The sequence below is a fragment of the Ranitomeya imitator genome, chromosome 5 (genome assembly GCF_032444005.1).
Source record: "Ranitomeya imitator isolate aRanImi1 chromosome 5, aRanImi1.pri, whole genome shotgun sequence".
NCBI lineage: Eukaryota > Metazoa > Chordata > Amphibia > Anura > Dendrobatidae > Ranitomeya > Ranitomeya imitator.
Window position 1 is genome coordinate 361112167 of NC_091286.1, and position 25925 is coordinate 361138091.

Sequence of the window (25925 nt, forward strand, 5' to 3'; positions counted from 1 at the left end):
TAGGATAAAAGCCAAATCAGTATCTCAATTCGCAGACACGGTGTTTCGGGCTGTTGGCCCTCGTCAGTGCGAAGCATGAGAACTAATTTGGCTAGGTGAGAGGCTCTGGACTGGGGTGTAAGGGGTATCGTTTCTCCTTATGGAGAGTAACTTGTAGGATCGCTACTTCCAACAGGTGGCGCTATAGAGTTTAAGTCCTCTTTTTCTCAGAAGAGGCAATTTGCATATGTATGTGACCAGTCATTTCCCTTTTCATGCTTTTCTAATGCTCTTTGATATGCAGGGTCAGTATTAGAGGAGAAAACTGGTCACTTGGCCAATGCCCCTATCCACAAAGGGGGCCAACAGAGGATACACAGCATTACTTATAGTTTATACTGTGCACTGCCCGTAGTTCCGAAAGGCCGCCCTCTCCTTCCTGACAGTTTGGGGTCAAAAGCGGAGAGGGTTGGAGGGGCTAGTTTCACAGCACAGCCATGTGCAAACAGGACAGGAAACAGCCTTCAGCTCTGTCTGTGATGTCTGCAGTTAATAGTCCTGAACGCCTCCATGACTGTTCTGGGAACAGAGGCAGGAAGCACTGAAGATAGGCCTGGCATATGAGGAGTGACAGGTCTAAAAAAGATGCTAGCTGTATTCATTAGTGTGTGCGTGCATGTGTATATATACAGTATATATAATCCCTAACATAGCTCTCCTTCAATCTGCCAGGCTCACGCTCTACATTTGTCTGGCCCCTACTAGTGGGAAACAGGAATCACATGCTCTCTGAACATTTTCAGGGATGAGGGCACACATTCTAACGCTGACCACTGGCTTCGATTCAGCCATGTCACCAGCCGCTTTGTGCAATAACTCTTAAATGATACATCACAACTCTTGCTCCTATTGAGCCCCATATCAGGCCTCAACTCTGTATATATTTCTCATAGGAATGGAAGAGGTATATCTACATGCAAAAAATTCTCGGAGCCCTGCAGAAACTCTTATAATTAAAAATAAACCTCAAGACATTTCAGTGGATCTGGTCATTGCTCTTAAAATAATCAATGAATGGCCTGAAGAAGCTAATTTTGGAATGAACATTGATGATTGGCTTGGCATGAAGGTAAAACAGGAATATAGAAAAAGTCACTTCTACATGGTGCCCAAACAAGCAGCGATGGGAAACAAAACAAAGAATGCAGGTAACAATTTTTTTTTCTTTCTAAATGTATTATATTACTACAATATATTGATACAAGCTGTGTTTACATCAGATTTCCTCCCAGATTAGAGTTGGGGTCCTATTACTGGGGCATATTGTTATCAGCCTATTAATAAAATAGTGGTTATTTATACGACAGTGAAGTAGCAGGAAGCTTTTATTTTGACAGATATATGGCGAATATCATTTTCAAACATTGAGAAGAAAATAATAACCAAGCATGGAAATGAAACAAACTGTTGTGGAAAGAAAGCAAGTGAAAAAAAGATGTGCTGCAGGTAAGAGACAAAAATTACTCTTCCTAAGTCCAGAAGCAAATGAACTCCACAGAGGCCATACTTTGCCATATACACATTATGTGATGTCCTAAGGCACTCTGCATCCTACCATTTTTCACAGCTATACCTTGATAATACAGAATTTTATGGAGCGTGTTATTGTCAGTTTAGTATGAAGTTGGAAGCATACAGGTGTACAGTAGGACATCAAATTTTATGACTCTTCTACTCAGAAAAGAGTGCAAGTAAAAATGGGGCTGTAAAGGAACTTTATAGCCTACCTTTTTTAAGAATTACATAGTAACATAGTTATTAAGGTTGAAGGAAGACTTTAAGTCCATCTAGTTCAACCTATAGCCTAACCTAACATGCCCTAACATGTTGATCCAGAGGAAGGCAAAAAAAAACCCATGTGGCAAAGAGTAAGCTCCACATTGGGGAAAAAAAATTCCTTCCTGACTCCACATATAGCAATCAGACTAGTTCCCTGGATCAACGCCCTATCAAGGAATCTAATATATAACCTATAACATTATACTTTTCCAGAAAGGTATCCAGTCCCCTCTTAAATTTAAGTAATGAATCACTCATTACAACATCATATGGCAGAGAGTTCCATAGTCTCACTGCTCTTACAGTAAAGAACCCGCGTCTGTTATTATGCTTAAACCTTCTTTCCTCCAGACGTAGAGGATGCCCCCTTGTCCCTGTCTCAGGTCTATAATTAAAAAGATCATCAGAAAAGTCTTTGTACTGTCCCCTCATATATTTATGCAATAAAATAAGGTCACCCCTTAGCCTTCGTTTTTCCAAACTAAATAGCCCCAAGTGTAATAACCTATCTTGGTATTGCAGACCCCCCAGTCCTCTAATAACCTTGGTCGCTCTTAAAGGCACCCGCTCTAGTTCAGCTATGTCTTTCCTATACACCGGAGACCAGGACTGTACACAGTATTCTAAGTGTGGTCGAACTAGTGACTTGTATAGAGGTAAAATTATGTTCTCCTCATGAGCATCTATGCCGCTTTTAATGCATCCCATTATTTTATTTGCCTTTGTAGCAGCTGCCTGACACTGGCCACTAAATGTGAGTTTGTCATCCACCCATACACCCAGGTCTTTTTCATTGATGGTTTTGCCCAAAGTTTTAGAATTAAGCACATAGTTATACATCTTATTACTTCTACCCAAGTGCATAACCTTACATTTATCCCCATTAAAGCTCATTTGCCATTTATCAGCCCAAGCTTCTAGTTTACATAAATCATCCTGTAATATAAAATTGTCCTCCTCTGTATTGATTACTCTGCAGAGTTTAGTGTCATCTGCAAATATTGAAATTCTGCTCTGTATGCCCCCTACAAGGTAATTAAGAAATATGATAAAAAGAAGAGGGCCCAATACTGACCCCTGTGGTACCCCCACTGCTAACCGCGACCCAGTGCGAGTGTGCTCCATTAATAACCACCCTTTGTTTCCTATCCCTGAGCCAGCTCTTAACCCACTTACACATTTTCCCCTATCCCCATTATTCTCATATTATGTATCAACCTTATGTGTGGCACCGTATCAAAAGCTTTTGAAAAGTCCATATACACTACATCCACTGGGTTCCCTTGGTCCAATCCGGAACTTACCTCTTCATAGAAATTGATCTGATTTGTCTGACAGGAACGGTCCCTAGTAAACCCGTGCTGATACTGGGTCATGAGGTTATTCCTCCTCAGATACTCCAGTATAGCATCCCTTAGAATGCCCTCCAGGATTTTACCCACAGTAGAGGTTAAGCTTACTGGCCTATAATTTCCGAGTTCAGTTTTTGTCCCCTTTTTGAATATTGGCACCAAATTTGCTATACGCCAGTCCTGTGGTACAGACCCTGTTATTATGGACTCTTTAAAGATTAAAAATAATGGTCTATCAATGACTGTACTTAATTCCTGCAGTACTCGGGGGTGTATCCCATGCGGGCCCGGAGATTTGTCAATTTTAGTGATTTTTAGATGCCGACGTACTTCCTGCTTGGTTAAGCAGGTGACATTTAATGGGGAATTTTTGTTATCACTGATCATATTGTCTGCCATGGGATTCTCTTGTGTAAATACTGATGAAAAAAAGTCATTTAGCATATTTTTCTTTTTCCTCATCCTTATCCACCATTTCACCCAGACTATTTTTAAGGGGGCCAACACTATAATTTTTTAGTTTCTTACTATTTACGTAGTTGAATTTTGGGATTATTTTTACTCTCTCTGGCACTGAGTCTCTGTCTCAATTTTTGCTGCGTTGATTTGCTTTTTACAGAATTTATTTAATTTTCTGTGTTTATTTAATGCCTCATCACTACCTACTTCCTTTAATTCTCTAAATGCTTTCTTTTTCACACTTATTGCGCCCCTTACAGCTCTATTTAGCCCTATTGGTTTCCTCCTATTTCTAGTATGTTGATTCCCATATGGTATATACTGTGCACAGGTCCTATCCAGGATGCTAATACATGTCTCCCATTTTCTCTGTGTATTTTTATGTCTCAGGATATCGTCCAAGTTAATTGCACCAAGATCATCTCTCATCCATTAGAAATTTGCCCTCCTGAAGTTTAGTGTCCTTGTAACCCCTCTACTACACATCTTATTGAAGGATACATGAAAACTTATTATTTTGTGATCACTATTCCCCAAGTGACCCCCAACCCTTATATTTGCCATGCGGTCTGGCCTGTTGGTTAATATTAGGTCTAGCAGTGCCCCCCTTCTTGTTGGGTCCTGAACCAGTTGTGAAAGGTAATTGTCTCTCATAGTTGTCAAAAAATGATTATCTTTGCTGGAACTGCAGGTTTCTGTTCCCCAATCCATTTCAGGGTAGTTGAAGTCCCCCATAATAATGACTTCTCCTTGAGTGGCAGCTTCATCTATTTTCTTTACGAGGACATTCTCCATTGCTTCCATTATTTTTGGAGACTTATAACAAACCCCTGTCAGTAATTTATTATTTTTCCCTCCTCCCCTTATCTCCACCCACAGGGACTCCACATTTTCATTGTTTTGTTTCTTTCAGCGAGATCTAAACATATAGTAAAGACCTCTTAAAATGGTCTCCTGAAAGGGTTAGGCATTAAAAATAAAGCCATAAAATGATTATGTATTAATTTTCAGTCCTTGGATCATTCTCTACACTGACTGCTATAAAAAAATACACTAAAAATCTTCTAGGCATAGTATGCCAACCACACAATACTCCTGGGAATTAGAACTGGTGTGAAGTGTCCTCATGATGTAGGCCTTTTCATGTTGTGGCCCACATGGCCTCCAGACCAATATTCGGCTATCATTCCATCTAAGATAAAAGTGGGACTCATCACTGAAGAGGATATATCTTAATTCCAGTTTCTATTTCTCTTGCTCTCCATCATTATAGCATCTCAGAGTAATGGTGCGAGGTCACTGAAAAGGCTTTCTTGAAGTAACATCACACCACTCCTGTTTTCGTGAGGAAAGTGAAGGATGGCATAACATACGGTAGCCTGGCTCATCTTTTCTTCAATCCATGTACGCTAACAGCTCCGCATTGTGTTGATTTAATTGTAGAATCAGAAGTATGGTTGTTTCTCCAAAGCAGCCTTTGTGGCCGAAATGTGGTACCATGGCCTACAGCATCTCTAGCCCTCTCCCCATCGAGCATGTCTGTGTCATTGGTTGGAAATTGCAAAGGGAGCTGACAGCTTTGGATATTTAGTATTTACTGTACATGCCCATGTACATTTAGTGTGGCAGAACATTTCTCAGATATTAATAACCTTACTCATAGCAGTCAAGGCACATAAGTACTGTACATGTATTTCTACATGCAGTTCTCATACTTAATATTGAATAAATTAAGATGTTTTGAACATTTTGTTTCCATTTTTTCATCATTTGCATATCATGAACCCCTTCCTGACATCTGACGTAAAACTAAATGTACATCATGAATCAGTAAGGAGTTCCCACATCGTGACATACAGTTACTTCATGTTGATGATGTGAGCACAAGAGCTATGCCCGAATGATCATGGCCAGGAGCTCTGCTTATATGTTAGTCAAGCTCCTGCAGCAACATGTGTAATGCCAGTGATGCACTGTTCTGCCATAGGCCATGCACCATTTGGTGTGAAGATGTTACCACCTCGCTATGGCAGGAAGAAAAGTAAAAGAAAATGTAGTTTGTGGCGCCTGGGTGCACTGTATTCAGTGCTGTCTCCTGGTAGTGTGATGGTTTAAGCTCAGTAGCAAAGCCACAAAAGAGGACTAAAAATCCTCCCCAAAAAAATACAGCCGAAAAAAAGGGGCAGCACCGCTTACCTGCCCAGGTCTTTGCACAAATGCACTACAGGATGCAGCCAGCCCATATAGCAAAGATGTTGACAATACAGGTGCAAAATCTTAAATAGACAGCCACTCACAACCTACCAATTCATGGAGGGGGTGACTGCTTAGTATACATTTGCACAATAGAGGCCTGTATAGGGCACTATTCACATGCAGGTAATGCATAGTGTCTGGCTCTCAGCCTATTAGTCACACCCCTACTATTCGATTAGGCAGGCTGGCCAGTATTCTTTCAGTGCACCCCATTTGAGCACTCCTGTATACAAGACCCAACGTGCTGGGCTGGCTGCACTCTGAAAAATAAATTGCACAAATTAGATATAAATATGTGAGGTATTGGTCGATATTTTGGGCAAGATATGCAAGCTCGCAACCCAACGTCAAGGGTCTTCACGCTTGTGAGTCCTATCACTAAACTCAGTAGCAAAGCCAAAAAAGAGGATTAAGAAGTCAAGTCGTCTGCAATGCCAAACACAGAGACATTCTGCAACAAGATGCAGAGCGACTGTCTTTAGCATCTTAACCCCTTCATGACATGAGCAGTACATGTACTGCTCATATCGTGTCTCCCCCTTTGATGTGGGCTCCGGCGGTGAGCCCACATCAAAGTCGCGACATGTCAGCTGTTTTGTACAGCTGACATGTGCGCGCAATAGCGGCGGGTGAAATCGCTATTCACCCGCCGCTATTAACCTGTTAAATGCCGCTGTCAAACACAGACAGCGGCATTTAACTACCGCATCCGGCCGGGCGGCCGGATATGACGTCATCGCCGACCCCCGTCACATGATCGGGGGTCGGCGATGCATCAGGAAGGTAACCATAGAGGTCCTTGAGACCTCTATGGTTACTGATGCAGGTCTGCTGTGAGCGCCCCCCTGTGGTCGGCGCTCACAGCACACCTGCATTTCTGCTACTTAGCAGCGATCTGATGATCGCTGCTATGTAGCAGAGCCGATCAGGCTATGCCAGCTTCTAGCCTCCCATGGAGGCTATTGAAGCATGGCACAAGTAAAAAAAAATGTTTTTAAAAATATGAAAAAAATATAAAAAAATATAAAAGTTTAAATCACCCCCCTTTCGCCCCATCCTAAATAAAACAATTAAAAAAAAAAAAAACCTACACGTATTTGGTATCGCCGTGTTCAGAATCGCCCGATCTATCAATTAAAAAAAAGCATTAACCTGATCGCTAAACGGCGTAGCGAGAAAAAAATCCGAAACGCAAGAATTACGTTTTTTGGTCGCCGCGACATTGCATTAAAATGCAATAACGGGCGAGCAAAAGAACGTATCTGCGCAAATATGGTATCATTAAAAACATCAGCTCGGCACGCAAAAAATAAGCCCTCACCCGACCCCAGATCACGAAAAATGGAGACGCTACGGGTATCGGAAAATGGCACTTTTTTTTTTTTTTTTAGCAAAGTTTGGAATTTTTTTTCACCACTTAGATAAAAAATAACCTAGTCATGTTAGGTGTCTATAAACTCGTAATGACCTAGATAATCATAATGGCAGGTTAGTTTTAGCATTTAGTGAACCTAGCAAAAAAGCCAAACAAAAAACAAGTGTGGGATTGCACTTTTTTTGCAATTTCACCGCACTTGGAATTTTTTTCCCATTTTCTAGTAAAAGACATGGTAAAACCAATGGTGTCTTTCAAAAGTACAACTCGACCCGCAAAAAATAAGCCCTCACATGACCATATTGACGGAAAAATAAAAAAGTTATGGCTCAGGGAAGGAGGGGAGCGAAAAACGAAAACGCAAAAATGAAAAAGGGCCGCGACTTGAAGGGGTTTTAAATATCAAAATACAAAAATGGTTGCACTCACTTAAATCAAGTCAATGTGAAATAGTAGTAGTTATTATTATTTATTTATATAGCACCATTAATTCCATGGTGCTGTACATGAGAAAGGGGGTTACGTACAGGGTTATAGATATCATTTACAGTACACAAATTTACAATGACAGACTGGTGCAGAGGGGAGAGGACCCTGTCCTTGCGGAATTACATTCTAAGGGATAATGGGGAGGAGAGAGAAGGTCGGAGGAGCGGCAGCTCTGGTGGTGGTGAGGCGGCAGCTCTGGCGGTTGGTGACGCGGCAGCTCTGGCGGTTGGTGATGCGGCAGCTCTGGTGGTTGGTGATGCGGCAGCTCTGGCAGTTGGTGATGCGGCAGCTCTGGCAGTTGGTGATGCGGCAGCTCTGGCAGTTGGTGACATGGCAGCTTGGGTGGTGGCAAGGCCGCAGAATGGTTATTGCAGGCTGTAGGCTTTCCATTTTTAACCAAATGTAGTGTACAGTTGTACTCAGAAGAAATAACACAAGTTTTAGCTTTCATTTTATCATTTTACCCTTGTGAAAATAAAACAAATTGGGTCTAAAGCAACATTTTATTAAAAAACGTTCAGGTGCAGAGCTGATGGTGCAGAACAGGTGCAGAGCCTCAGGTGTGGAATAGGTGCAAAGCCTCAGGTGTGGAACAGGTGTGGTCAAATATAGGAAACCACAGACGCGGTCAACCATAGGAAACCGCAGGTGCAGTCATACAGGAAATTGCAGATGCGGTCATCAAGGAAGCCACATACGCAGTCAGGCAGGAAGCCACAGACGTGGTCAGGCAGGAAGCCGCAGACGTGGTCAGGCAGGAAGCCGCAGACGCGATCAGCCATAGGACAATAACAAGGACAAATACACTTTGGACAGACAGGATAGAGTACACACTAGACCGATACAAGGAGTGGTACAAGCAGGACAGACAGGACCAGATTCACACAAGGTACTTACAATGAAGTAGCAAGTGTACACAAAGATCACTAACGTTTTACAGAGACAACAGAATAGAGATAGGTGCTGGTTCAGATACTGCAGGTTTACAGAGTAGGAACAGGGACAGACACAGCAGGGTAGGGAAAGATCCAGACTTGGATACAAACACGTACAGGGATAGGTCCCAATACAGACAAGGACAGAATCAGGGAACAGGCCTGGGTACACAGCCCACAGGGTGGCAAGAATGGAAACAGGCAAGATCTGAGACAGGACCGGGCAACTCAGTAGTTGCACACAGACTGAAAGAGAATTTGCTCAGGCATCTTCCCACTGGTGGAGATGCCTTAAGAATCAAGTGCCTCTTAGCAATTGTCTGGGGACACATTAACAATGTGCACACTGTCTCTTTAAGAATCAGGAAGGGCAGATGCATGCCCTAAGCATGCAGCAAGGAAGTATGCAAACAGCAAACAGAGGACATGGGGCTTACTGCAAACTGCAAGCAGAGGACAGAACTCACCGCACTGCCTGGAGTGGTGAGTCAGTCGGTGTACCTGTATGGTGGGGGATGGGAATCCATCTAGTGATTTCGGCAGATGTGTTACAGATATCTCTATTTGTAGTGCAACTGGGCATTTCCTCAGTCTTCTCTGGGGGGCATGAGCTTTCACCCCTTTCTCCCAGACACTGTCAATAACAACTCAATAGCTTATCTAGCAATCTGCACCCCCCCCCCCCATCCACTTGAAAGACTATTCAGTTAGTCTGCAAAACAGATTTTGCATTGTTCACTTCAGAAATGTAAATAGCTCTGCAATATAGAGCAATGCAGAATCAGGGGTGCTCAGGGATATTTTTTACTAGGTATTTAACTCAAGTTGAGCAAATGACAGATCCTCTTTGACTCAATTGTTTTCTTGATATTTTGAAAAGATTTTTTATTTGATAGCTTTGAATTTTAATCTTTTACTATGCCATGAATTATAAATAAAAAGCTTAGCAAAAGAAAGTAACAAGGGCATTTAAACCTTTTAACCCCTTTACCCCCAAGGGTGGTTTGCACGTTAATGACCGGGCCAATTTTTACAATTCTGACCACTGTCCCTTTATGAGGTTATAACTCTGGAACGCTTCAACGGATTCCAGTGATTCTGACATTGTTTTCTCGTGACATATTGTACTTCATGACAATGGTAAAAATTCTTTGATAGTACTTGCGTTTATGTGTGAAAAAAACGGAAATTTGGCGAAAATTATGAAAATTTCGCAATTTTCCAACTTTGAATTTTTATGCAATTAAATCACAGATATATGTCCCACAAAATACTTAATAAGTAACATTTCCCACATGTTTACTTTACATCAGCACAATTTTGGAACCAAAATTTTTTTTTGTTAGGGAGTTATAAGGGTTAAAAGTTGACCAGCAATTTCTCATTTTTACAACACCATTTTTTTTTAGGGACCACATCTCATTTGAAGTCATTTTGAGGGGTCTATATCATAGAAAATACCCAAGTGTGACACCATTCTAAAAACTGCACCCCTCATGGTGCTCAAAACCATATTCAAGAAGTTTATTAACCCTTCTGGTGCTTCACAGGAATTTTTGGAATGTTTAAATAAAAATGAACATTTAACTTTTTTTCACAAAAAATTTAATTCAGCTCCAATTTGTTTTATTTTACCAAGGGTAACAGGAGAAAATGGACCGCAAAAGTTGTTGTACAATTTGTCCTGAGTACACCGATACCCCATATGTGGGGGTAAACCACTGTTTGGGCGCATGACAGAGCTCGGAAGCGAAGGAGTGCCATTTGACTTTTCAATGCAAAATTGACTGGAATCGAGATGGGACACCATGTTGCGTTTGGAGAGCCCCTGATGTGCCTAAACATTGAAACCCCCCACAAGTGACACCATTTTGGAAAATAGACCCCCTAAGGAACTTATCTAGAGGTGTGGTGAGCACTTTGACCCACCAAGTGCTTCACAGAACTTTATAATGCAGAACCGTAAAAATAAAAAATCATATTTTTTCACAAAAATTATCTTTTCGCCCCCAATTTTTTATTTTCCCAAGGGTAAGAGAAGAAATTGGACCCCAAAAGTTGTTGTACAATTTGTTCTGAGTACGCTGATACCCCATATGTGGGGGTAAACCACTGTTTGGGCGCATGGGAGAGCTCGGAAGGGAAGGAGCGCCGTTTGACTTTTCAATGCAAAATTGACAGGAATTGAGATGGGATGCCATGTTGCGTTTGGAGAGCCACTGATGTGCCTAAACATTGAAACCCCCCACAAGTGACACCATTTTGGAAAGTAGACCCCCTAAGGAACTTATTTAGATGTGTGGTGAGCGCTTTGACCCACCAAGGGCTTCACAGAAGTTTATAATGCAGAGCCGTAAAAATAAAACAAACATTTTTTCCCACAAAAATTATTTTTTAGCCCCCAGTTTTGTATTTTCCCGAGGGTAAGAGGAGAAATTCGACCCCAAAAGTTGTTGTCCAATTTGTCCTGAGTACGCTGATACCCCATATGTGGAGGGAACCACCGTTTGGGCGCATGGGAGGGCTCGGAAGGGAAGGAGTGCCATTTGGAATGCAGACTTAGATAGAATAGTCTGCAGGCGTCACATTGCGTTTGCAGAGCCCCTATTGTACCTAAACAGTAGAAACCCCCCACAAGTGACCCCATATTGGAAACTAGACCCCCCAGGGAACTCATCTAGATGTTTTGGGAGAACTTTGAACCCCCAAGTGTTTCACTACAGTTTATAACGCAGAGCCGTGAAAATAAAAAATCTTTTTTTTTTCCCACAAAAATTATTTTTTAGCCCCTAGTTTGTTTTTTCCCAAGGGTAACAGGAGAAATTGGACCCCAAAAGTTGTTGTCCTATTTGTTCTGAGTACGCTGATACCCCATATGTTGGGGCAAACCCCTGTTTGGGCACACGGGAGAGCTCAGAAGGGAAGGAGCACTGTTTTACTTTTTCAACGCAGAATTGGCTGGAATTGAGATCGGACGCCATGTCGTGTTTGGAGAGCCCCTGATGTGCCTAAACAGTGGAAACCCTCCAATTATAACTGAAGCCCTAATCCAAACACACCCCTAACCCTAATTCCAACGGTAACCCTAACCACACCCCTAACCCTGACACACCCCTAATCCCAACCCTATTCCCAACTGTAAATGTAATCTAAACCCTAACCCTAAATTTAGCCCCAACCCTAACTGTAGCCCCAACCCTAACTGTAGCCCCAACCCTAACTCTAGCCCTAACCCTAGCCCTAACCCTAGCCCTAGCCCCAACCCTAACCCTAGCCCTAACCCTAACCCTAGCCCTAACCCTAGCCCTAACGGGAAAATGGATATAAATACATTTTTTTAGTTTTTCCCTAACTAAGGGGGTGATGAAGGGGGGTTTGATTTACTTTTATAGCGGGTTTTTTAGCGGATTTTTATGATTGGCATCCGTCACACACTGAAAGACGCTTTTTATTGCAAAAAATATTTTTTGCGTTACCACATTTTGAGAGCTATAATTTTTCCATATTTTGGTCCACAGAGTCATGTGAGGTCTTGTTTTTTGCGGGACGAGTTGACGATTTTATTGGTAACATTTTCAGGCACGTGACATTTTTTGATCGCTTTTTATTCCGATTTTTGTGAGGAAGAATGACCAAAAAACAGCTATTCATGAATTTCTTTTGGGGGAGGCGTTTATACCGTTCCGCGTTTGGTAAAATTGATAAAGCAGTTTTATTCTTCGGGTCAGTACGATTACAGCGACACCTCATTTATATCATTTTTTTATGTTTTGGCGCTTTTATACGATAAAAACTATTTTACGGAAAAAATAATTATTTTTGCATCGCTTTATTCTCAGGACTATAACTTTTTTATGTTTTTGCTGATGATGCTGTATGGCAGCTCGTTTTTTGCGGGACAAGATGACGCTTTCAGCGGTACCATGGTTATTTATATCCATCTTTTTGATCGCGTGTTATTCCACTTTTTGTTCGGCGGTATGATAATAAAGCGTTGTTTTTTGCCTAGTTTTTTTTTCTTTTTTCTTACGGTGTTTACTGAAGGGGTTAACAAGTGGGCCAGTTTTATAGGTCGGGCCGTTATGGACGCGGCGATACTAAATATGTGTACTTTTATTGTTTTGTTTTTTTTATTTAGATAAAGAAATGTATTTATGGGAATAATATTTTTTTTTTTTTTTCATTATTTTGGAATATTTTTTTTAATTTTTTTTTACACATTTGAAAAATTTTTTTTTTAACTTTTTTACTTTGTCCCAGGGGGGGACATCACAGATCGGTGATCTGACAGTTTGCACAGCACTCTGTCAGATCACCGATCTGATAGGAGTGCAGGCTGCTTCACAGTGCCTGCTCTGAGCAGGCTCTGTGAAGCCACCTCCCTCCCTGCAGGACCCGGATCCGCGGCCATCTTGGATCCGGGGCTGGAGGGAGCAGGGAGGGAGGTGAGACCCTCGCAGCAACGCGATCACATCGTGTTGCTGCGGGGGGCTCAGGGAAGCCCGCAGGGAGCCCCCTCCCTGCGCGGTGCTTCCCTGCACCGCCGGCACATCGCGATCATCTTTGATCGCGGTGTGCCGGGGGTTAATGTGCCGGGGGTGGTCCGTGACCGCTCCTGGCACATAGTGCCGGATGTCAGCTGCGATAGGCAGCTGACACCCGGCCGCGATCGGCGGCGCTCCCCCCGTGAGCGCTGCCGATCGCATATGACGTACTATTGCGTCCTTGGGAAGTAAAGCCCACCCCACATGGACGCAATAGTACGTCTAATGGCAGAAAGGGGTTAAACCTATACATATGGAATAGACTGTAACAATGCTACTAACTTGGGAGCGATGTGAGATATCACAGGAATCGTTTCTATTGTTTATGGTTTCTGGCTGGTTTATTTCAGTCCTCATAAACCACATGACAGGAAAACTTAAATACAGCCCTTGTCCGTCACAAAGTGAAACATAAATCAAAACTCCATACAATAGTGGGGGTTTTCCAGCTTGGGTTAGAATCCAGCTTCTTAATCCTTTAGCAAAGCGACACAATCCAGGAGGTCAACACACCCCCATACACAGATTATGTGTGAGATAACCAGGTCCCATTTTACAATATAAACCACACCCAGGGGTGTAGATATGGTGAGCAGCTGTCCCGCCTTAACTCTTCAGCTGCTCACAGTAAGGCCTGGTACTATCATGGCCAATTAACCCTTCTTATTACAATGTGTACTGGAGCATTACTCCAGGTTATACATCACAGAGGACAGTCACCTCTGGTAAACATATCTCCTATCCACTATGTGACCGGCAGCCGCCTTACAAGACTTAAACACTAGTTATGTCAGGAACCTGAATGACACAAATAATATTCACCAAATAGGTGGTGCTAGAATTTGCATAGCACCCAACATATACACTTTCAGAATTACTCTCTTTATAGGATCACTCTGAAAAGACATAAGAGCACCCTAAAAATGTATAGATTATTGCACAACCACAACTATCAGCGTTGCTCCTCTCTGCCCTGCTCCACTGAGCGCTTATGATCCAGCGCCGCTACTCCCCTCAGGCTCTGTGCCTTTTCATGACGCGGCACTCTCCATTGTGATCCTCCAGCATACTGCAGCTCTTGGATTTTCTGTTCTTGCTAATGCTCATCCAGGCTTTTTGGCTTCCTCATCCAGTCAATGTCAAAGAAACGCTCTGACGAAGGTCCGGTGTGGACCGAAAACGTTTAGCACTTTTGTTTGTCTGGATGCATCAATAAACTAAGAAGCTTTTCTTCTCAAATTGAGTGCCAAGTTTTATTCATCTGTTAAACACTAGTTATGTCAGGAACCTGAATGACACAAATAATATTCACCAAATAGGTGGTGCTAGAGTTTGCATAGCACCCAACATATACACTTTCAGAATTACTCTCTTTATAGGATCACTCTGAAAAGACATAAGAGCACCCTAAAAATGTATAGATTATTGCACAACCACAACTATCAGCAAAATGTATACCCCCAGCATTGTAATTCCCTGCTCTAGTAAACCTCATTTAAGTTGGTGTTTTTTCCATGTTTAACTGTTCATATTGTAGAGTCCCTGTAGTTCTGATAAATTAAATTTAAATATCACCTTTAGGACAATACTTTTGACTGCATAGGGCAATGTTTGGTGTCTTTGGAATTTGGTAGAAGAGCTCTATTCTCATAACACAATGTAAAGATATGGCATTTAAATTTCTATTATATCTAAAGTTGGATGTAGAATTATTTAATAATGGTTAAATTTTGTTTATTCACAGAAGGCAGTGTCTCAAATTGTTAAAGTACCTACTGGAACTCCTGAAAACAAGTGGAGAGCAAAGAAAAATGAATCCGTTCTGCTCATACCATGCCAAGACTGCACTACTGCATTTCTGTGCGAAACATCCAAAAGATGAAGACTGGAAATTTAAGGATTTGGAATTACATTTTAATAAATATGTTGATTTTTTCCTGGACTGTCTTAGTAGGTACACTCTGTGCAACTTTTTTATTCCTGCTCATAATCTTTTCAGTGAAGAATTTGTAGACAAATCACACTGTGACTATCTTTACGAGCAAATAAGATACCAAAAATCAAATAACTACCCTATTTTTTATGAATAGAGCCTATTTATTTATATTTTGACGTATATCCAAACTGCTTATGATAGGCCACAAATAATATGAGTTTAATAGTAAGTTGTTAACCCTGTTGTTTCTATATTACAGAAATACAGAGTAATTTAGAAAGTATTAATGACATATGAAGTAAAAAAACTGACTTAAGTAATAAAAAATATTTTATATTTTTACTAGGTCATGCATTGCATTGTTTTAGCGTTGTTATTTTTTCTTATAAAAAAAAGTAGAAAGTATAGTAGAAAACAAGGTTTTAAATGGTAATGTAAGAGGGTAGAGATGCAGGCCATACTGGATGTCACTAACCCTTTGTAACATATCTCGAGCATAAACTGGCTGAAAGGCCGAACTCCCCACCATCAGATTTAATGTACCGTATTTTTCGGACTACAAGACGCACTTTTTCTCCCCCAAAAAAGGGGGGAAAATGGAGGGTGCGTCTAATAGTCGCAATGCAGGCTTACCGTGGCGACAGAGGTGCGGCGGCAGAGGTGTGGCGGCAGAGGAGGCGCAGTAAGCGGGGTCCCTTTCTCTGGTGAGGTGATGCAGCAGCCCGGTAAGCAGCAGAGCCGGGTGAATCCTGTTGTTATCGGTGGTGGCGGCCATTTTCCTGAGGCCGCGCGTGCGCAGATGGAGCGCTCTGCTTCCCGGGGCTTCAGGAAAATGGCCACCGCGATCTCCATCTGCGCACGCGCGGCCTCCCGCAGCCATTTTCCTGAAGCCCCGGGAAGCAGAGCGCTTCATCTGCACACGCGCGGCCTCAGGAAGATGGCCACCCCCACCGATAACAACAGGATTCACCCGGCTCTGCTGCTTACCGGGCTGCTGCATCACCATACCGGGGAAAGGGACCCCGCTTACTGCGCCTCCTCTGCCGCTGCACCTCTGCCGCTGCACCTCTGCCACCGCACCTCTGCCACCGCACCTCTGCCGCCACGGTAAGCCTGCATTGCCTGCACGGTAAGCCTGGGACCCCTCTCATGCCATACCTCTCACTGCACCTCCTGATCCCAGCACCTCCTGATCCCAGCACCTCCTCATCCCAGCATCACCCCACCTCTGCCGACACCTTGCCTTCTGTGACCCTGCTCTGCCACTGCCAGCCCTCAGGTAAGATACTGTAAATTCGGACAATAAGACAGACCCCCATCTTATAAAAAATCTTTTTTTCTGCAATTTTCACCCCAAATTTGGGGTGCGCCTTATGGTCCGGTGCGTCTTATAGTCCGAAAAATATGGTAGTTTCATGTCACATGTAGGACCCGCAAAAAACTTCTGCCCAGCAGGAAGAAATGAAAATTCTTTGTAAAAGCAGCAGGAATATCCACTTATAAAACCAATAACCTTTATTTCAGATTCATTAAAAACTGTTCTGTTGGTTCAAGTGTGCATCTCTGACACGTTTCTGGTGCTATCAACCGCCCTTAGTCATACAGATAATAGCTATGTTACTCACCTATCCCAGAACAAGCGCCGCTCCTAGCTCCCTTCTCCTCTAGCCGACTTCCTTTGTAGTAGTCCGTGCTGTGTTTCTTAGGTAACCCCGAGAACTCCTCTGGCCTTTTATGACTAGGTTTGGTAGAAGCCAGTTGCTTAGGTCTTAAGTAGCATTGTCTCAGTTGCCTTATATTTTCTGCTTCTTCCATTGGCTTAGCTCTAGCCAAGTGTCTGTCATATCCTCAGCTTCTTCTGACTTCTTTGTTACAGCCAGATTTATTTGCAAGCTCAGTCCAGTTTACTTGGTATTGTAGATACCAACCTTTAAGCAAGTTACTAACTTATCACAGTTGTTCTGGTTTCTGTTCACGCTTTGTCTCTGAAAGCAAGGTAGCATATCCCTTCAACCAAGTCTCCAGTTTGGCTACACTCCTGTGATTGTGGGATTGCAATTGCACCCCTGTGATTAACCATAGTCTTGCTGGAAGATACAAGACTAAATTTATCTGTTTCGTTGCTGCTATTAACTATTGCATTGTTAGTAGATCCCAAACTGAATTTACTTCTTGATTAATCCTGTGTTTCATGATTTACCTTGCCCACAGATACCAGACTTTATTATTTGACTAAGTTCATCCCTGATGGAAGATATGTTTCCTATGGCTTTGCTTCATCTGTGTTAGCTACTTTGCTTGTTTGTCTGCTGCACCAGTCCTCCCTGATTCACGTATCCTTTGAAAACTCCCACTCTGCTGCACTAATGCTTCTAATGTTCATGCTACTCATCCAGACCAACGGCTGAGAGAATCTACCACACTAGATGGCAGGGGACGACTGGGGCAGGAGGACATTTAACTCTGGGCTGGTCTCTCTGTGTCAAGGGCCTGGAATGTCTGGATGTGATATGCAGTGCAGGTAGATGACGGTATTCCTGCAGCTCAGAACACTGTGCTGTGGAAATCTGTACTTACGCTAAGCAAACTCGGCAGACCCATCATGTTGGTTTCTGGTAGCTGCGTAAGAGTGATGGGCTGTTCTGCTGCGTTCCTTCTCCTGAAGACAACAACCGTGCTATGTGTACAGTATCATGAGGCTTTACATGTAATGTGAATAGTGATGTGTGTCTTTTATATTATATGATGGTAATGTACAGCGTATAAGAATGTAAAGTGTTAATGTACAATGTGAGTAGTGCAGGGAAAGCACAAGGTTAGACTTGGGATAGTACAAGTACTGTTCATATAGTTAACTGGCTTAGCAAAGGTAAAGAATACAAGACAATAGGAAAGTAGGTTTAGTCCATAGGGTAGGATATAGTTAACGGACAGAACCTAGCGCAGTGGGTAGGGACTAGTGTTAGTAAAAAGGGGAGCACTTCATAGTAGTGACAGGAGATAGGGATGTACTGTGAGAAGGTTAAATTCAAGAACGGTGGGCTGCTAGAGACAGCATGTACATGTCGTTCAAAGCAGTGGGAATCCCTACTGAAATCTTGAGCAGACACCCCTGTTGTTTTTGGAGCCAAAGGTCTAGCATAGGGGCTGTAGGCCATACAGTGGAAGATGGACAGGAATCTGAGTAGATGGAAGGTGGTGGATCCCTGGTGCACTGCTGAAGTGGACATGAAATTGCTGAGACTGACCGAGTCAGTGGGCTTAGGGGATAGTCCAGGACAGACGAGTGTTTAGATGCATTGCACTAAGGAAATAGGAAACATGGAGCCCTATCCCACATGATACACCCTGATAAACTTGAAGTGACCAGTAAGTATTTACTTATTACAATGAACTTGTTCTCCCCTGTGATGTGTGCGATGGCTCAAGATGATAGATGCCTGAAGACAATGGAGGCCTGCTGCCAAAAGTGAGTGTGATGCACCCCACACCTAACAGCACACTGGGAATGGGACACTGTTTTCCGGTAAAGTGCCAGAGCATAACCAGACAGCAGCTCGGTCATGACTACCACTTTTCACAACTTTACATCTGCACTACAAAGCAAAGGAACTACTGATTCCCATCTGACTTTCTGTCCCAGCTCTATGCTGACATGGGGCTCTCCATAGCTTGTTAAGGCTTGTTTGGAGGTTATATACATAATTGGTTCTGTTTGTATGTATGCACTTGTGTAAACCTGTGTATCTAAAAATGTCTGTATGCATGTGTTTGTCATTATGCATAAGGCCTGTCTGTGTATATGTATATAAGCCTACCTATATGTGTGTTATGTAAGTCGGCCTAAAAGTGTGCATATGAAGCTTCTTTATATGTGTGAGCATATATGCCTGCCTGTATATGTGTCTGTATATACGTTTGCCTATATGTGTATGTGGATATAGCCTGCCTATATGTGTCTGTGTATATATATAAGCCTGCTTGTTTGTCTATGTTTAGGCCTAATGATATGTTTTCCTATAGAAGTGTAGCTGTAAATAAGCCTGCCTAAATGTGTGTCAATTTCTGAAACGTGGTTAAAGAGGTTGTATGGTGGTAAGTAGTCTTCTCCTACTCCAAGGCGTGTGGTGCACCTTAAAGTTTTATGCTAATGAGTTTTAAGTGCAATTGGCAGGCCCTGTACTTACAGCTTTCCTGCCCCTCCCTACCTCTGATGCCTGCATCTTGTCTCTGACTGACAGGATACTGAAACATGAATGACCAGTCAGTGACAAGAGCTTAAAAGCTGGTAGGGAGAGAGGCAGGAGGGCAGAGGGGCTGGAGGGCAGAGAAGCAGGAGGGCAGGGCGGGCAGGGCCCACCCATCTGCACTTACAACTCATTAGCATACAGTTTAAATTATGGTTTTCTCTAAAACAGCAACACAAATGTCTACAACCTAGGTAAAGATTTACTCAGCATTGAATCGTCTTTACATAGGTGCAATTAGTATGGGGTGCAAAAGCCTGCTGACAGGTTCTAGTTAACTCCCAAGTTGCTGCAGCATTAGCATAACTCAGCATTCCTCATAGGCACACACATAAAACAAAAATGGACAGACATTTAAGACATACAAGTGCACTAGTAGCGCGGTGCAGTAGCACTGTCTTCTCCTGTCATGGAGCATGCTAGATGAAAGAGTGTGTCCTGGCTGGGTATGGATGCCCTGGATCTACTGCTCAGGGCCCTCACTAGTCCCATGCTCTCTGTCCTCTGTAGCGCCGTTACATTTGGTACTAGCAAGCTCTCTGGAGAGACCTTCTGGTAGGTCTCCCAATCTGGTCAGTAACTCTTTAGGATCTCACTATTCCTCGCTCCAGTTTCTTCTTACTGTGGATCATCACTTGGCAAAACACTCTATCCAAGAAGCACAGTCCTGTACCTATCAATAAGCCCTACCTCTTTGGGCTAGTCCCAACACTTAACTAATTCTGAGCCTGCTTTGTGTTGCTGTGCAGAACTTCCTTACATCACACACTATGGGTATTATATTAACAATACTTATCACACTCAATACATTACACAGGCAAACACCACGTTGCAATACAATTCACATGAGACAAAATATACAAAGACGCATGACCTAATACACAGAAAGCAATTGGTGTCTTCAGGGCCAGGAACAAGACTACACAGTCCATCAGCCTTACACACTGACCATAAGTTCATGTGTAGGCTGCAGACACAAAATTCCCAAGTCATCATATTCCTCTGACAGTGCTGTGGTATGGCAATAAAATACAACTGCATATCGAAACATACAGTGAAAAATTATAGGGGCAACATACCCAGCATATTAATCAAAACCTAACAGCCAAGAGGTTGGCTACAGTCCACCTTCACCCTCTTCCAGTATGACAAGTTTCTCACACAGGCCAGTTTTACCAAGGTCTAAGGGTCAGGAAAGACCAATGCTTCATAAAGTGCTGCCTGTTAGTGCAAACAAAATAAAATGGAAACATAACTATTACAAAATCTTTAAGCTCTCTTGGGACCATAGGTCTTTATCACATTAAAGTTATAAAAAATTGGTTTAACTGGGCCTCTTGTCCCAGGTTTTAAGGAACGTGAAAGTGTTAAGCAACACCTGAAATAGTTAAACCCCCTGAAAAAAAATAAATTGTGCATAACACTTAATTCTTAAAAACTATATAGGCTGTGGTTCCTCAATACCGGTGATTTTCACGCCAGTCTTGATGCTGGAGTCGGATGCTCCTGATTCACCTCTTAATGAATCGGGATCACCTGACAAGTGGCATGTGCCTGGACTACGATTTTAGGCATATGTTACACCACAGCTTGTCATCAATTAGACAAGCTGTGTCTTCATAACTGAGAGCACTGGTGTGAAAACGCTGAAAGTCAAAAAAAATGTTGCACAGCTCTGAGTTGCTAAAAAATATTATGAGTTGTCAAAGTTTTATTTACGCCAGTCTTCTGACGTAAAAGTTTTTATGAACTAGGGGCTATAGTCTTTTTTATTAAACAAGAGTAAATATCCAATAAAACCATAGTGTGTAGAGACCAAACAGAGAACAAGGGCGACATCTGCTGGTCAAACAAGGATATTACATATGTACATGAATCAAACATAGTAACATAGTTATTAAGGTTGAAGGAAGACTTTAAGTCCATCTAGTTCAACCCATAGCCTAACCTAACATGCCCTAACATGTTGATCCAGAAGAAGGCAAAAAAAAACCCATGTGGCAAGGAGTAAGCTCCACATTGGGGAAAAAAATTCCTTCCCGACTCCACATACGGCAATCAGACTAGTTCCCTGGATCAACACCCTATCAAGGAATCAAAAACACATGGGCTACTTGCATAGTGAACAAGTTTGTAGAAACCTGTTCACACCACCAAAGAACTTGAAAACACAAAAACGCACAGAGAGGTCAAAAATACTCTGTTGTAAAAAAGTCACAGTAAATAAGCAAGTGCTAGTCAAAAAATGAAAAAAATACAGGGTATTTAGTTAATACGTTTTTTTGCAAAAAAATGTATGTTAAGCTGCTCCACCAATCGCCAAGGTATACCCATAATGGAGCAGTCCTATGTAATGTATATAATCCCTATCTGATGTATTTAAAAACCGGATCATCTGTATAGTACCTGTATAACCAGGGTTCAGAGAGAAAAAATATACATGTGGACATGCAGGATGGAACAGCAACAATGCAAATGACCCACAGAGGAGTGGTGGACTCCCCAGTCTTGTAGAAACAAGAGAACAATTATAGAACCAAAAACACATGGGCTACTTGCACTGTGAACAAGTCTGTAGAAACCTGTTCACACCACCAAAGAACTTGAAAACACAAAAACGCACAGAGAGGTCAAAAATACTCTGTTGTAAAAAAGTCACAGTAAATAAGCAAGTGCTAGTCAAAATAACGTATTAACTAAATACCCTGTATTTTTTGACTAGCACTTTGCTTATTTACTGTGACTTTTTTACAACAGAGTATTTTTGACCTCTCTGTGCGTTTTTGTGTCCGGAGAGATGTAGAAAGATGGTCGGCTGTCATGATCCCAATGGCAGGGGATCACAAAAGGACAAGCGCAAAAACAAAACAAGCTCTAGGGTGATGGAACCTGAGCTGACCGCGATCCTGAACCTAAACACACAACTAGCAGTAGCCGGGGAACGTGCCTACGATGATTCCTAGACGTCTCGCGCCAGCCGAAGGATTAACTTCCCCTATTAGAAGAAACACAGACCTCACTTGCCTCCAGAGAAACACCCCACAGAAATAGCAGCCCCCCACATGTAATAACGGTGAAATGAGAGGAAAGCACATACGTAGTTATGAAAATAGAATCAGCAAAAATGAGGCCCGCTAAAGCTAGACAGCAGAGGATACAAAAGTGAACTGCGCGGTCAGCGAAAAACCCTTCAAAAAAAACCATCCTGAAATTACTTGAACTCATGTGCCAACTCATGGAACATGAGGAGTAATTTCAGCCCACTAGAGCCACCAGCAGCAAGGAATCACATATCTGCAAGCTGGACTAAGACAAAAATTAAGCAAAACGTGGAACAGGAAAATCAAAACTTAGCTTGTCCTGAAGATAACAGACGCAGGGAGCAGAGGTAAAAAGACACGCTGATTACATTGATAGCCGGCGAGGAAATGACAAAAAAGCCAGGTTAAATAGGAAACTCCCATAACCTGATGGAACAGGTGGACACCAGAGACCGCAGAGAACACAAGTCACCCAGTACCATCAGTAACCACCAGAGGGAGCCCAAAAACAGAACTCACAACAGTACCCCCCCCCCTTGAGGAGGGGTCACCGAACCCTCACGAAAACCACCAGGGCGACCAGGATGAGCCCTATGAAAAGCACGGACCAAATCGGCAGCATGAACATCAGAGGCAATCACCCAAGAATTATCCTCCTGACCATAACCCTTCCACTTGACCAAATACCGGAGTTTCCGTCTGGAAACACGAGAATCCAAGATCTTCTCCACAACATACTCCAATTCACCCTCCACCAGCACCGGAGCAGGAGGCTCAAGCGAAGGAACAACAGGTACCTCATACTTCCGCAACAACGACCGATGGAACACATTATGAATAGCAAACGATGCCGGGAGATCCAAACGAAACGACACAGGGTTAAGAATTTCCAAGATCCTATAGGGACCGATGAAACGAGGCTTGAACTTAGAAGAAGAGACCTTCATAGGAACAAAACGAGAAGACAACCACACCAAGTCCCCAACAAGAAGTCGAGGACCAACGCGGCGACGGCGATTAGCAAACTGCTGAGCCCTCTCCTGGGACAACTTCAAATTGTCCACCACATGACTCCAAATCCGATGCAACCTATCCACCACCATGTCCACTCCAGGACAATCAGAAGGCTCCACCTGACCAGAGGAAAAACGAGGATGAAACCCCGAAGTACAAAAGAAAGGAGAAACCAAGGTAGCAGAACTAGCCCGATTATTAAGGGCAAACTCGGCAAGCGGCAAAAAGGAAACCCAGTCATCTTGATCAGCAGAAACAAAACACCTTAAATAAGTTTCTAAAGTCTGATTAGTTCGTTCCGTCTGGCCATTCGTCTGGGGATGGAATGCAGACGAAAAGGACAAATCAATGCCCATCTTAGCACAGAACGTCCGCCAAAATCTAGACACAAACTGGGATCCCCTGTCAGAAATGATGTTCTCCGGAATGCCATGCAAACGGACCACGTTTTGAAAAAACAGAGGGACCAACTCAGAGGAGGAAGGTAACTTAGGCAAGGGTACCAGATGAACCATCTTAGAAAAGCGGTCACACACAACCCATATGACGGACATTTTTTGAGAGACAGGGAGATCCGAAATAAAGTCCATGGAAATGTGCGTCCAAGGCCTCTTCGGGATAGGCAAAGGTGACAACAATCCACTAGCCCGAGAACAGCAAGGCTTAGCCCGAGCGCAAACTCCACAAGACTGCACGAAAGAACGCACATCCCTCGACAAGGAAGGCCACCAAAAAGACCTGGTCACCAAGTCTCTAGTACCAAATATTCCAGGATGACCTGCCAACACAGAAGAATGGACCTCGGAGATGACTCTACTGGTCCAATTATCCGGAACAAACAGTCTTTCCGGCGGACAACGATCAGGTTTATCCGCCTGAAACTCCTGCAAAGCATGTCGCAAGTCTGGGGAGACAGCCGACAAAATCACCCCATCCCTAAGGATACCAGTGGGCTCGGAATTTCCAGGGGAGTCAGGCACAAAACTCCTAGAAAGAGCATCCGCCTTCACATTCTTTGAACCTGGCAGGTATGAAACCACAAAATTGAAACGGGAGAAAAACAGTGACCAACGAGCCTGTCTAGGATTCAGACGCTTGGCAGACTCAAGGTACATCAGATTTTTGTGATCAGTCAAGACCACCACACGATGTCTAGCACCCTAAAGCCAATGACGCCACTCCTCAAATGCCCACTTCATGGCCAAAAGCTCCCGATTACCAACATCATAATTCCGTTCAGCGGGCAAAAATTTTCTAGAAAAGAACGCACATGGCTTCATCACTGAGCCATCGGAGCTTCTCTGTGACAAAACCGCCCCCGCTCCGATCTCGGAAGCATCAACCTCAACCTGAAAAGGAAGCGACGTATCTGGCTGACGCAACACAGGAGCAGAAGAAAACTGGCGCTTAAGTTCCTGAAAGGCCTCCACAGCCGCAGGAGACCAATCAGTAACATCAGCACCCTTTTTAGTCAAATCCGTCAAAGGCTTACCAACACTAGAAAAATTAGTTATGAAGCGACGATAAAAATTAGCAAAGCCTAAGAACTTCTGTAGACACTTAAGAGATGTAGGCTGCGTCCAGTCACAAATAGCCTGAACCTTGACGGGATCCATCTCAATAGTAGAAGGGGAAAAAAATATACCCCAAAATAGAAATCTTCTGGACTCCAAAGAGACATTTAGAACCTTTTACAAACAAAGAATTGGCCCGCAGGACCTGAAACACCTTCCTGACCTGCTGAACATGAGACTCCCAGTCATCAGAAAAAACCAAAACATCATCCAAATACACGATAATAAATTTATCCAGATATTCACGGAAAATATCGTGCATAAAAGACTGGAAGACAGAAGGAGCATTAGAAAGTCCAAAAGGCATCACCAAATACTCGAAATGGCCCTCAGGCGTATTAAATGCGGTTTTCCACTCATCACCCTGCCTTATCCGCACATGATTATACGCACCCCGAAGATCAATCTTAGTGAACCATTTAGCCCCCTTAATGCGAGCGAACAAATCAGTCAACAATGGCAAAGGATACTGATATTTGACTGTAATCTTATTCAAAAGACGATAATCTATGCAAGGCCTCAAGGAACCATCTTTTTTGGCCACAAAAAAAAAACCTGCTCCCAAAGGGGACGAAGATGGACGGATATGTCCCTTTTCCAAGGACTCCTTAACATAATTCCGCATAGCAGTATGCTCTGGCACTGACAGATTGAACAAACGACCTTTAGGGAATTTACTGCCAGGAATCAAATCTATAGCACAATCGCAATCCCTGTGAGGAGGAAGCGAACTGAGCTTAGGCTCCTCAAAAACCTCCCGATAATCAGACAAAAATACCGGAACCTCAGAAGGAGTAGATGAAGCGATAGAAATCGGAGATGCATCATCATGAACCCCCTGACATCCCCAGCTTAACACAGACATTGTTTTCCAGTCCAGGACTG

General features: G+C 43.0%; 1 long non-coding RNA gene across 1 annotated transcript; it reads left to right on the forward strand.

The window, feature by feature from the left end:
* Nucleotides 1-752: 752 nt before the first annotated feature.
* On the forward strand, nucleotides 753-15470 carry LOC138680732 (uncharacterized). Its single transcript, XR_011321753.1, has 3 exons — nucleotides 753-1187; nucleotides 1377-1485; nucleotides 14973-15470. It is a non-coding gene; the product is annotated as an uncharacterized lncRNA (long non-coding RNA).
* The last annotated feature ends 10455 nt before the right edge of the window (nucleotides 15471-25925 follow it).